At 42.6% G+C, this 12,488-nt stretch overlaps 1 pseudogene; it reads right to left on the reverse strand.

Annotated features, from left to right (window-relative positions):
• Positions 1-1,035: 1,035 nt before the first annotated feature.
• LOC785458 (ribose-phosphate pyrophosphokinase 1-like) lies at positions 1,036-2,586 on the reverse strand (annotated as a pseudogene).
• Between the last annotated feature and the right edge of the window lie 9,902 nt (positions 2,587-12,488).

Here is a 12,488-nt window from a genome sequence, read left to right on the forward strand (position 1 = left end):
CCCATAGTATTCTGGGCTGATTAGGCAAAGTAACTATTAGTGAAAAAAGTTACCAGATTTACATAAAACATTAAAATAATTTTTTAATATTTCAGAGGTTTTCTTAAAAAAAAATCAGATGAGTTAATGAATCTTAAAGTACTAGACCTTTTTTCTTCATAATCAGGCAGATAACTTTATTAGTTTCTTCTACAAGACAGTAACATCAACTTTTTTAAACAAAAATCTCAGATCATTTGAGAGGCCAAATAGATCCAAGGAAGGAAGATGATAATTAGACAGTTAAATAATCAAAAGGCACTGCAGCACCACCTAAAACCTACCTCCATGGTGGTAGTAAGCTAAGGAAGATTAAGCTACAGTGAAATAATTTCATGTTAGTGCTCCAGATTATAGAGCAGAAACTGAGTTTGCTTTCCAGAAGACTATGGCACAGGGGTCACTTGGGAACAAGTAGATATTTGGCCAGGAAAAAAGGTCAGACCAAATAGGGCTGCTCCAGGCTTACAGGGATTTAGCAGCCAGAGTTGGGCTCAGGCTGCCCCAGGCTCTTGCTCTAATTTAGTATAGACTTTAGAGAACTTGTCTCATGTTGGGGTGTGGGGGCTGAAGCATTCACATGCAAAGTAGTCTGAGCTTCCCCAAACACGTTTACACACCCTACAACAAGCTTTCCAAAGTCTCCCATCTTGCAGCAGCTGAGCTGTAGTTAAAGCTGCAAGGCTCACAGGATCAAAGAAGCCAGGAAGAGACAAAGCAAGTAAGAAATCCCAGAAGCTAATCTCAATCTAGCTTTCTCCAATGTATCTGGTTGGCCAAAGAGTTCATTCAAGTTTTCCCATAAGATGTTATGGAACAACCCAAACAAAATTTTTGGTCAACCCAATAGGAGAAACGCTCATATAACTGATATGGGATGTAGAAAGCTATGCTGAAACAAGCTGGGTCTTCTGCTGGATTTTTCATCAAATACCAAAGGAAAACAAGGGGCGGGGTCCACTTTATTTATTTATTTATTTATTTTTAATCCTCAGTTATTCTATTGTAAAGGGATATAGCTGAACAGATAGGAGACAGATTCCCCATTGTGAATTTTCCTGATGGCTTCTGCAAGGACCATGGAGATAGGGATCGCCTGTATTTTGAAGCAATGCTTCATCTTATCCTCCTGAGGTACAGTTTTGGTGACTACTACTGCTTCAAAGCATGCATTGTTAATGTGAGAAATGGCTGGAACAGAAAAGATTCCATGAGTCAGCACAGCATAAACACAACTCCAGGGGAGAGAAGTTTGTCAGCTGCATGGCAGATTGAACCACAGGTGTCAGCCATGTGATCCACTAGGAGAGCCACCCAGGCTTTCACGTCGCCCACCAGCACCATGCAGTCCACTTCATCAGCCTTCCTCCATTCTCCACATTCAACCAGTCTGAGACAGAAGGCGCTCTCTTAGCTCCTCCGGCATCAGGTGAGATAGTCATGGAGTTCCTCCACTTAGACATCTTCTCCCTTATCCACTTAAGGACGGCTGACTCTGCAAATAAATTTTCCACTGGAATATCAAAAGTTTGAGGAGCATGCAGGTCCCTGGTGGTACTATGACCCTTGTCTACTACAGAGATCATTTTGCCACAAGCTTGGCTAATATTGGAGCCCAGCTCTTATCCTTCTTATTCTTCCAGACATAAGTAGGAAGCACAGGCTTACCGCAGTAACCCAACTGGCTGAAGCAATCTTTGCAGGCATTATTCATAACCAAAATTTCCATTCAATTAACTTGATTTCACCACAGCCACTCTGAACAATGTAGACATCCTTTCCACGCACTTTTTCACCGATTTCCACATAGGTCTGATTGCTGAATTTCACAGTCACCGCCTTGACTAGCCACAGGCCCAGGGAGGGCAGCAGTCTTCTGGGATAGGTCCTGGTGGGAGCTGCTGAAGATTTTGATATTCGGCATCTTGGCCAACTACCCTAAGCCCTCTTTGCTTAGTGATCGCTCCTGCTGCCGAGACCCAAATCAAGTTGGCCCAGAGACTCAGTACTAGGCACTTGAAGTTGCTACTCTGTCATCTTCCATTCCTGCCTTGTGTGCAACTCTAAACTGTCCCAGGATTAGACAAATTAAGACTGTCCAGTCTGCTTCCTAAACACCTCTCAGAAACATTCCCTCTTCTGGACTCTCAAAATCTCTTCCTTAGTTCAAGTCTCACCATTTTCCATCAGCATCATGATGACATCCCCTCAACCGATTGGCTGTCTGGGTCTTACTCTGCTCTGCTGAAATTATTCTTTCTTAAAAGTAAATATGATCACATTACTTTTGCTAAAATCTCCATCAGTTTCCCAATTGTCTCCGAGGAACATTCCAACAGCACTGCACCATGCTCAGGCTTCTCCTGGCCTGGCCCAGTCTCCTCGGCCCACTTGTCTTACTCCTGCCTTCTTGCCCTGAAAACTCATCCCGCTCCTCTCTGCTCCATCCACCTACCCAGCTCCCCCAGCCTCCAGGCCCTTCCTCCCTGGGCTCCTCACCCCTCCCATCCTTCCCCCTCCCCCTGTGCTACCTGAAAACCTTCTAGATGAGCCCGTCTCCCAAGTTCTGCTCTTTGGTAAGACTCGCATGTGGTTATATCCTCTTGGAAAGGCAACCTGTAAAATTAACATGCATATATACTTAGAGTCTACTTCTGGAAATTGTTCTGTATTACCTATGCACTCCTCACGTAAGTGCTCAAAGATATTCATTAAATTATTTGTTATAGCAGCAAAAAACAAAATATAAATAAATAAAAAGGGGGATAACCATTCTGTCAATAGGCAGCTGATTATGTATAAGCAATTAATCATAACAATAAAGGAGATCAACACATCCTGATATAACATGGTCCTCAAGCTACTTACCTAAGTAAAACAGTATAATATGCTGTGGGGATGTTATTATGTGACACCTGTACTGATATTCACAGGTAGACCCTACCAACGGCTTCCCTGGTGGCTCAGCTGCTAAAGAATCAGCCTGCAACGTGGGAGACATGGGTTCAATCCCTGAGTTAGGAAGATCCCCTGGAGAAGGAAACAGCTACCCACTCCAGACCCTACAAAAGGTGGGGCCTCTGAGAGGGAAACTCAAGGATTGGAAAGAAGACTTACTTTTACTCTAAACTATTTTGGAGCTGTTTCTATTTTTTTCTGTTTGCATGTTTTTCTTATGTAAAAAATAATAATGATGAACGAGTGAGATCTGATAAACCTTTCACAGGCATCAGCTTCTCTGAGAAGCTTGCTTTAATGCCCCAGGGTAGAATGAATCACTTCTCAGTCTGAACCTTATACATCCATCTATTGGTAAGTACTTTATCCCAACCAAGAGTAATAACTGGGCTCTTTTTCTCCAAACCCAGGACTCCCTAAGAAATCTGTGTCTGCTTCATTCCTGTGCTTGCAGCAGCCAACCTGGGCCTAGGCCTGGCACTTAGAGCTTGCCATTGGAGTGATCTGAGTTCTTAAGCTCTTACTGGGTGGGGGAAGAAATGACAGCAAACCTGTTCCCTGCGCTCTGGTTGCTGGCAGCCTTGACCCAGAGGACAATTCAGATAATTCGAATCCTAGATATGGGAAACAGAAGGCATTGCTATAGGCCAAACATCAAATTAATAATAGAGATATAAGAGCAGACTGAGAGCAGTGACTTAGGACAAGAATCCTCCGTACATTATTGACCCTTTAGAGGGTCAGGAGTGAACACAGGGGCTTCTGGAGACCTCGGCTCTGTGGTTAAATTGGAAAGCAGCAATAGTGATTAACCCTAGAGTAATTAATGCTGGCCACGTGCCAGGCAATACTAAGAATGTACTTGCCCATCTTGTTTAATCCCCAGAATTACCCTAATAAAGGTATTATCCTCTCTTTGCAGTTGAGGGAACTGCTGAGAGGAGACAGTCAGAAATGATAAGCAGCTGAGCTGGGCAAGGAAGATAGGTCTGGTTTGCTCGAGTGTCCACTCTCAACCACTCCTAACGCAGAAGGACATGTGCCCAAGAAAACAACAACTTTGCAACAGCCTTCTGAGTCATCTTTTCCTGTTGCCCCCACTGGACAGATAAGAACACCGAATTCCACAAGGAGAGAGTGACTCAGCCAGGTGATATGGTGATGGTGACCCATCACCCCACAGCAAGTTCGGCAGGACAGAGGGAGTATAAAATCCACTCATGAGTTCCCACTGCACTTACAGTGAAATCAGACCTCAGAATTGAAAGCAACATAATTCTCTGTTCCTGTATTAAAAAATACTGTTTGGTTAGACATTCCTGTCCACGTTTAAGCAATACTGACCATCAGCAAAGATAACTTAGCTATGTGCTCTAAAAAAAAGACTTGCTGATGGAAGAGAAATTTGTGAACCAATTGAAATAACTTAGATAGGAAGACGAACAGCAAGACTCACTATAAGACCCTCTTTCCAGTGTGTTCACAAATTCAAGGCATAAACAAGCCCACACTGTAAAACTCTGCTTAATCCCAACTAATTCTTTGCCTGGTAAAATCAGCCTTAAAACCATCAAACCCAGGCCCTAAAACTCTATAAATAGCCTGCCCAAACCTCCACCTTCTGGGATCTCACTAAAACTCTTGTCGAGGTTGTGCTCTCATCTATTGCAGTGGGTCTAATAAACTTAGCTTTGCTTGATCAATGTGCTTTCTGTTTTATTTGGGGGTTTCATGGTGGTTTTTCCAGGGAATGTAAAGTCGTGGCTTCTCTCACCATAGCTCTTTGAACTTCAGCCACAGAGGCACTTGGTCAGTTCTTTGATCCTACCATGCTTCCTCTGACCACAGGGCCTTTGCTCGGACCACTCCTTTTGTCTGAAATATTCCCATCCACTGTCTTTACCTGGTTAGCTCCTAAACTTCTTTCAGATCACCTCACTTGTCATTTCTCCAGGAAAGTCATCCTTCGCTATCTCTATGAATAAGGCAGACCTCCTTGTTATTTTTGCCTACAGCCACTTACCTTTGCTTTTTAGCACTTACTCCTGTTGCCACTTTACTTTAGGTTTTGGTTATTTGATTACTGTGTCTAAATTACCCTCTAGAATGTAAGGTCCCTGTGGGTAGGCACTGTGTCTGTTTTGATCACCCACCCACTCCCTTGCACTTTAGCTTGAATAGGTGACAGCAGAATTCTTGGATAAATGGATGCTGCTTCCAATAAAACCTCATCATTGTGCATATGTATCAATGAATCTGTGCATGTGTGTGTGTGTGTGTATGTGACATGTTTGTAGCATAAACTTAGATCGGGAGACATACAGGAATCCCAGGACATGGGAATAGTAACACCATTAGCAGCAGGGAGAAGGGGTAAGTTTAGAAGATACCTCAACGTCTGGGTTTGGCATGGAACCTATCTGCATTATCAGTTCAGTTCAGTCGCTCAGTCATTTCCAACTCTGCGACCCCATGGACTGCAGGCTTCCCTGTCCATCACCAACTCCCAGAGTTTACTCAAACCCCTGTCCATTGAGTCAGTGATGCCATCCAACCATCTCATCTTCTGTCATCCCCTTCTCCTCCTGCCCTCAATCTTTCCCAGCATCAGGGTCTTTTCAAATGAGTCCGCTCTTCGCATCACATGGCCAAAGTATTGGAGTTTCAGCTTCAACTTCAGTCCTTCTAGTGAATATTCAGGACTGATCTCCTTTAGGATGGACTGGTTGGTCTCCTTGCAGTCCAAGGGACTCTCAAGAATCTTCTCCAACACCACAGTTCAAAAGCATCAATTCTTTGGCGCTCAGGTCTCTTCACAGTCCAACTCTCACATCCATACATGACTACTGGAAAAACCATAGCTTTGATTAGACAAAACTTTGTTGGCAAAGTAATGTCTCTGCTTTTTAATATGTTTTCTAGGTTGGTCATAACTTTACTTCCAAGAAGCAAGGGTCTTTTAATTTCATGGCTGCAGTCACCATCTGCAGTGATTTTGGAGCCCCAAAAATAAAATCTGTCACTGTTTCCATTGTTTCCCCATTTATTTGCCATGAAGTGATGGGACCAGATGCTTTGATCTCATGAATGTTGAGTTTTAAGCCAAGTTTTTCACTGTCCTCTTTCACTTCCATCAAGAGGCTCTTTAGTTCTTCTTCTCTTTCTGCCATAAGGGTGGTGGGGTCTTCAAGCATTTTTTAATTTCATGTGGTGTCATTTGCATATCTGAGGTTATTGATATTTCTCCCAGCAGTCTTGATTCCAGCTTGTGCTTCATCCAGACCAGCATTTTTCATGATGTACTCTGCATATAAGTTAAATAAGTAGGGTGACAATATACAGCCTTGACATACCCCTTTCCCAATTTGGAACCAGTCTATTGTTCCATGTCCAGTCTAACTGTTGCTTCCTGACCTGCATACAGATTTCTCAGGAGGCAGGTAAGGTGGTCTGGTATTTCCATCTCTTTCAGAATTTTCCACAGTTTGTTGTGATCCACACAGTCAAAGGCTTTGGCGTAGTCAATAAAGCAGAAGTAGATGTTTTTCTGGAACTCTCTTGCTTTTTCAATGATCCAACAGATGTTGGAAATTTGATTCTGGGTCCTCTGCCTTTTCTAAATCCAGCTTGACAACCTAGATACCCATCAGCAGATGAATGGATAAAAAAGCTGTGGTACATATATACAATGGACTATTACTCAGCTATTAAAAAGAATGCATTTGAATCAGTTCTAATGAGGAGGATGAAACTGGAGCCTATTATACAGAGTGAAGAAAGTCATAAAGAAAAACACCAATACAGTATATTAATGCATATATATGGAATTTAGAAAGATGGTACTGATGACCCTATGTATGAGACAGGAAAAGAGACACAGATGTAAAGAACAGGCTTTTGGACTCTGTGGGAGAAGGCAAGGGTGGCATGATTTGAGAGAATTATGTATATTATCTCAAAAACATGTATATTATCTCTGAAACATGTATATTATCATATGTGAAATAAATTGCCAGTCCAGGTTCAATGCATGAGACAGGGTACTCAGGACTGGTGCACTGGGATGACCCTGAGGGATGGGATGGAGAGGGAGGTGAGAGGGGGTTCAGGATGGAGAACACACGTACACCCATGGCTGATTCATGTCAATGTATGGCAAAAACCACCACAATATTGTAAAGTAATTAGCCTCCAATTAAAATAAATAAATTATTTTTTAAATATATAATAAATAAGCAATATATTAAAAAATAATAATAAATCTAGCTTGAACATCTGAAAGTTCACAGTTTACATACTGTTGAAGCCTGGCTTGGAAGATTTTGAGCATTACTTTGCTAGTGTGTGAGATGAGTGCAATTGTGCGGTAGTTTGAACATTCTTTGGCATTACCTTTCTTTGGGATTGGAATGAAAACTGACCTTTTCCAGTCCTGTGGCCACTGCTGAGTTTTCCAAATGTGTTGGCATATTGAGTGCAGCACTTTCACAGCATCATCTTTCAGGATTTGAAATAGCTCCACTGGAATTCCATCACCTCCACTAGCTTTGTTCGTAGTGATGCTTCCTAATGCCCACTTAACTCTGCATTCCAGAATGTCAGGCTCTAGGTGAGTGATCACACCATCATGATTATCTGGGTCAGGAAGATCTTTTTTGTATAGTTCTTCTGTGTATTCTTGCCACCTCTTCTTACTATCTTCTGCTTCTATTAGGTCCATACCATTTCTATCCTTTATTGTGCTCATCTTTGCATGAAAATTTCCCTTGGTATCTCTCATTTTCTTGAAGAGATCTCTAGTCTTTCCCATTCTATTGTTTTCCTCTGTTTCTTTGCACTTATCACTGGGGAAGGCTTCCTTATCTCTTCTTGCTATTCTTGGGAATTCTGCATTCAAATGGGTATATCTTTCCTTTGCTCCTTTGCCTTTAGCTTCTCCTCTTTTCTCAGCTATTTGTAAGGCCTCCTCTGACAACCATTTTGCCTTTTTACTTTTGTTTTTCTTGGGGATGGTCTTGATCCCTGCCTCCTGTACAATGGCATGGACCTCCGTCCGTAGTCCTTCAGGCACTCTGTCTATCAGATCTAATCCCTTGAATCTAGTTGTCACTTCCACTGTACAATCATGAGGGATTTGATTTAGGTCATACCTGAATGGTCTATTGGTTTTCTCCACTTTCTTCAATTTCAGTCTGGATTTGGCAATAAGGAGTTCAAGATCTGAGCCACAGTCAGCTCCCAGTCTTGTTTTTGCTGACTGTATAGAGCTTCTCCATCTTTGGCTGCAAAGAATATAATCAATGTGATTTTGGTATTGACCATCTGGTGATGTCCATGTGTAGAGGAAGAGGGTGTTTGCTATGACCAGTGAGTTCTCTTGGCAAATCTCTGTTAGCCCTTGCCCTGCTTCATTCTGTACTGCAAGGTCAAATTTGCCTCTTACTCCAGGTATTTCTTGACTTCCTACTTTTGCATTCCAGTCCCCTATAATGAAAAGTTCATCTTTTTTGGGTGTTAGTTCTAGAAGGTCTTGTAGGTCTTCATAGAACGTTCATCTTCAGCTTCTTCAGTGTTACTGGTCAAGGCATAGACTTGGGTTACTGTGATATTGAATGGTTTGCCTTGGAAACGAACAGACATCATTCTGTCATTTTTGAGATTGCATCCAAGTCCTGCATTTCGGAATCAACATCTAATCCAGTTCCTCTGACCAACCACCTAATGAGAGTTGAGTAGGTTTTGGGAGAACCTCAAGATGCTTCCCTTCAACTCAGGCTAAGTTGGAAAGTTACCAGCTTCCCAGAACATTGCTCACCTACCCACTGTCCAGGGATGGGCAGACAGATAACCCCTGGGCTTATGTTGAAGCATATAAGGACTTTTGCTTGGTTAATTGGTTGATTGTTTGAAGACTTTACTTTCTAGAGAAGTTTTAGTTTCACAGAAAAACTGAGAGGCAAGTACAGAGAAGTTTCACATACCTCCTGCACAATCCCCCCTGTTATCAACATCCCCCATCAGGGCAATATATTTGTTTAAATCAATGAACCTACATGGGTATGTTGTTATCATCCAAAGTCCAGAGTTTACCTTAGGGTAAACTCACTCTTGCTGTTGTACATTTTATGGGCTTTGACAAACGTACAATGACATGTATCCATCATTATACTGTCATACAGAGTAGTTTCACTGCCCCAAATTACTCTGTGCTTCACCTATTCATCCCTCTTTCCATCCTCAAAACCCCTGGCAATCCCTGATCCCTTTTACTGCCTCCGTAGTTTTGCCTGTTCCAGAATGTTGCATAGCTGGAACTCTAGAATATGTAGCTTTTTTCAGATTGGCTGGTTTTTTGTCTTTTGTTATTTTGCTTAGTAATTTACATCCAGAGATCCTCCAGACCTCTTGACAGGTTGATAGTTCATTTGTTTTTAGTGCTGAATAATATTCTTTTGTCTGGATATGCCACACTTTATTTCCCTACTCACCTACTCAGGGATATCTCAGGTGCTTTCAGAGGCACATAGGTTTTAACTACATGTCTAACTAGCTTCTTGGCTGAAAACCTTTCTCTTATCCTTTAAGCTGGAAACACTAAAACTAATTCATTGTAAAAAATAGATATACTATTTAAAAACAAAGGAAGTAATTCACTTTGTTTTTACAACTTTATTGAGGTGTAACTGATAGCTAATAAACTACACATTTTAAAAGTACAGCATGACAAGTTTTGACAGAGGTATGCATCTGTGAAACTGCAAATATCAAGATAATAAATACATCCACCTCCCCCCAAATTTCTACATATTCTTTTATAATCCATCCCTTCCTTTCCTCCTCCACACACAATCACTGCTCTGCTTTTTGCCCCTATATATTAGTTTGCACTTTTATTGCAATTTTTTAGTTAGTATTTTATAGAACTTCTCTTTTCGTCCTACAATTGCCAAAAAAAGTGTGATAGAAAGCAGCAAGGGTACCCTGGAGTATTCCTTCTTTGGGCAGCAATAAGGTAACCCGTGCTTCTCCTGAGGGTACTGAAGCCCAGTATGCAGGGGAAGGGGAGTAGGGGGATGCAGAGGGCCAGCCAAGGGAACTGTACTGATTTCTGTGAGCAAGTAATCCCTTGGAACATAGGGACCCAAGAAGTTAAGCCAAACACTGGACTCAACGAACTCTCCTTTGCCCAAAAGGGCACCACAGTTACTTAGAAAATTCTGAGTCTGATTTATTTTCAAATCCTAGTTTGGTAACTCAGACAGTAAAGAATCTGCCCACAATGCAGGAGACCCAGGTTCAATCCCTGGGTTGGGAAGATCCCCTGGAGAAGGCAATGGCAACCCATTCCAGTATTCTTGCCTGGAGAATATCATGGACAGAGGAGCTTAACGGGCCATAGTCCATGGGCTTGCAGAGTAAGACACAACTGGGCAACTAGCTAACACACAGATTGATTTGAAGGAATGAAAGAAGGTGTTCCATGTAGAAGAATGACCAATAAAGATGAAGTGGAATCGACACTTCTAGAATGGGTCTTTCCTAGGTCCATTTTTAATTTAACAATAATTACCCTTGCATTTCATTTCAAAAGCTCACTAAGAATTTAGGGAGGGAGGCTTATCCTAAAATTACTCTGGCAACTGGCAGCAGAGTAATTTACAGGCAATTTAAGACTGTATATTTCCATGATGCTCACAGGGAAAAAATAAGGTATTGATGGTTGACACACTTCCTTGGAGAAGGCTGTTAGAACTGAGTCCTTTCCAAGCACTTCTCAGGAGCCTTCAGACCCCAAAGATGAGTCACACTCTGCCATGTGCCCACTGGATTTGTAACTAGGTTCCCCTTAAAAAAAAAAAAAAACTTACTGACAACCTAGAGGGGTGGGAAAGGGTGGGAGGTGGGAGGGAGTTTAAAGAGAGAGGGGACACATGTGTACCTGTGACTGACTCATGTTGGTGCATGGCAGAGGCCAACCCAACTTTGTGAAGCAATTTTCCTTCAATAAAAATAAATAAGTTGGGGCGGTGGAATATGCACACTGTCCATACACTTGTGTATTTCTCAGTGTTCCCTGTAAGGAAACACCCCTCTGTGCTTCAGAGGAATAAGCAGTTCTTCACCAAAAGATAAGAGCACCAATTGGGCAGAACATTTTCTAGCTTTGGGCCTATTAATAGCAGTAGCTGTAATAAGAGCCAATGTGAGGACTTATGAGCAGGTGTCTGCTGAGCCCTTTTACTTGCATTGTGTTGTTAAGTCCTTACAATGATCCTGGAAGATGAAAATAAGTATTATCCATATCTTGCACAAGAGAAAACAAAGCTCTGTGAATTGAAGTGACCTTTCTGAAGATCCCTACTGTGTGTGTAGAAGCTGGATTTTAAAGCTGGGTCTATTTGCTGATGGGCTTCCCTGGTGGCTCAGTGGTAAAGAATCCGCCCACCAATGCAGGAATTTGATCCCTGATCCAGGAGGATCCCACATGCATTAGAGCAACTCAGCTCATTGGCCACAACTATTGAGCCTGTGCTCTAGAGCCCGGGAACCACAACTATTGAGCCCACATGCAGCAGTTATTGAAACTTGGTGCCCTTGACCCTGTGCTCTGCAGCAAAAGAAGCCACTGCAATAAAAAGCCTGCGCAATGCAATGAAGAGTAGCCCCCGCTTGCTGCAACTAGAGAAAAGGCCATGCAGCCACAAGGACCCAGCACAGTCAAAACCAATCAATAAATAAAATTATTTTTTTAAAAAACTCACCTCCCAATGCAGGAAATGTAAGAAACCTGGCTGAGTTTGAAAACTGACTGGGTTCAATCACTGAATCAGGAAGATCCCCTGGAGAAGGGCATGGCAACCCACTCCAACATTCTTGCCTGAAGAATCCAATGGACAGAGGAATCTGTCGGGCTACAGTCTATAGGGTCGCAAAGAGTCAGACATGACTGAAGTGACTCAGCCGCATAGCACACATTTGCTGACATGTAACCTTGAAGATACTTGTCTCCATTGATTGAAACATGTGTGCAGCAGATACTGTCAGTGTCCCAACCAAATGCACCCAGTGCTGTTCAGAACTGCCTCAGAGGCTCACCCCACACACACCCTCCCTCTCCCCCATGGGCCTGTTTCTGCCCATGGCCAGGACTTATAGCCCTGTTCCTTTGCCTTTGAGCAGGGTAACCTCCGCAGTGTAATTCACACTCCAGTCTTCTTCATTGGACCCAACTAGACTTTTCTGGAAATCACATCTTTGCTGATCTTTCCCTGCCCATCCTGCTTCTTTTGCTCCTGCCCAGGCTTCAGGAGAGATCACATCCTCAGTCCATCACCTGTACAAGGAGCCCCCTTTCCAGCTCTGCTTCTAAGGCACCGACCTCAGACAAAGTTTCTCAGTGAAGGGCAAAGGTAAGTTTGCTTCTTGGGAAAAACCTCTTCTCTCTGGCCCAGCTGGGGCTCAGAAGTAATAGGGGCCCTATGGACGGTGAC

This window comes from Bos taurus, chromosome 20 (assembly GCF_002263795.3).
Source record: "Bos taurus isolate L1 Dominette 01449 registration number 42190680 breed Hereford chromosome 20, ARS-UCD2.0, whole genome shotgun sequence".
NCBI classification, from domain to species: domain Eukaryota; kingdom Metazoa; phylum Chordata; class Mammalia; order Artiodactyla; family Bovidae; genus Bos; species Bos taurus.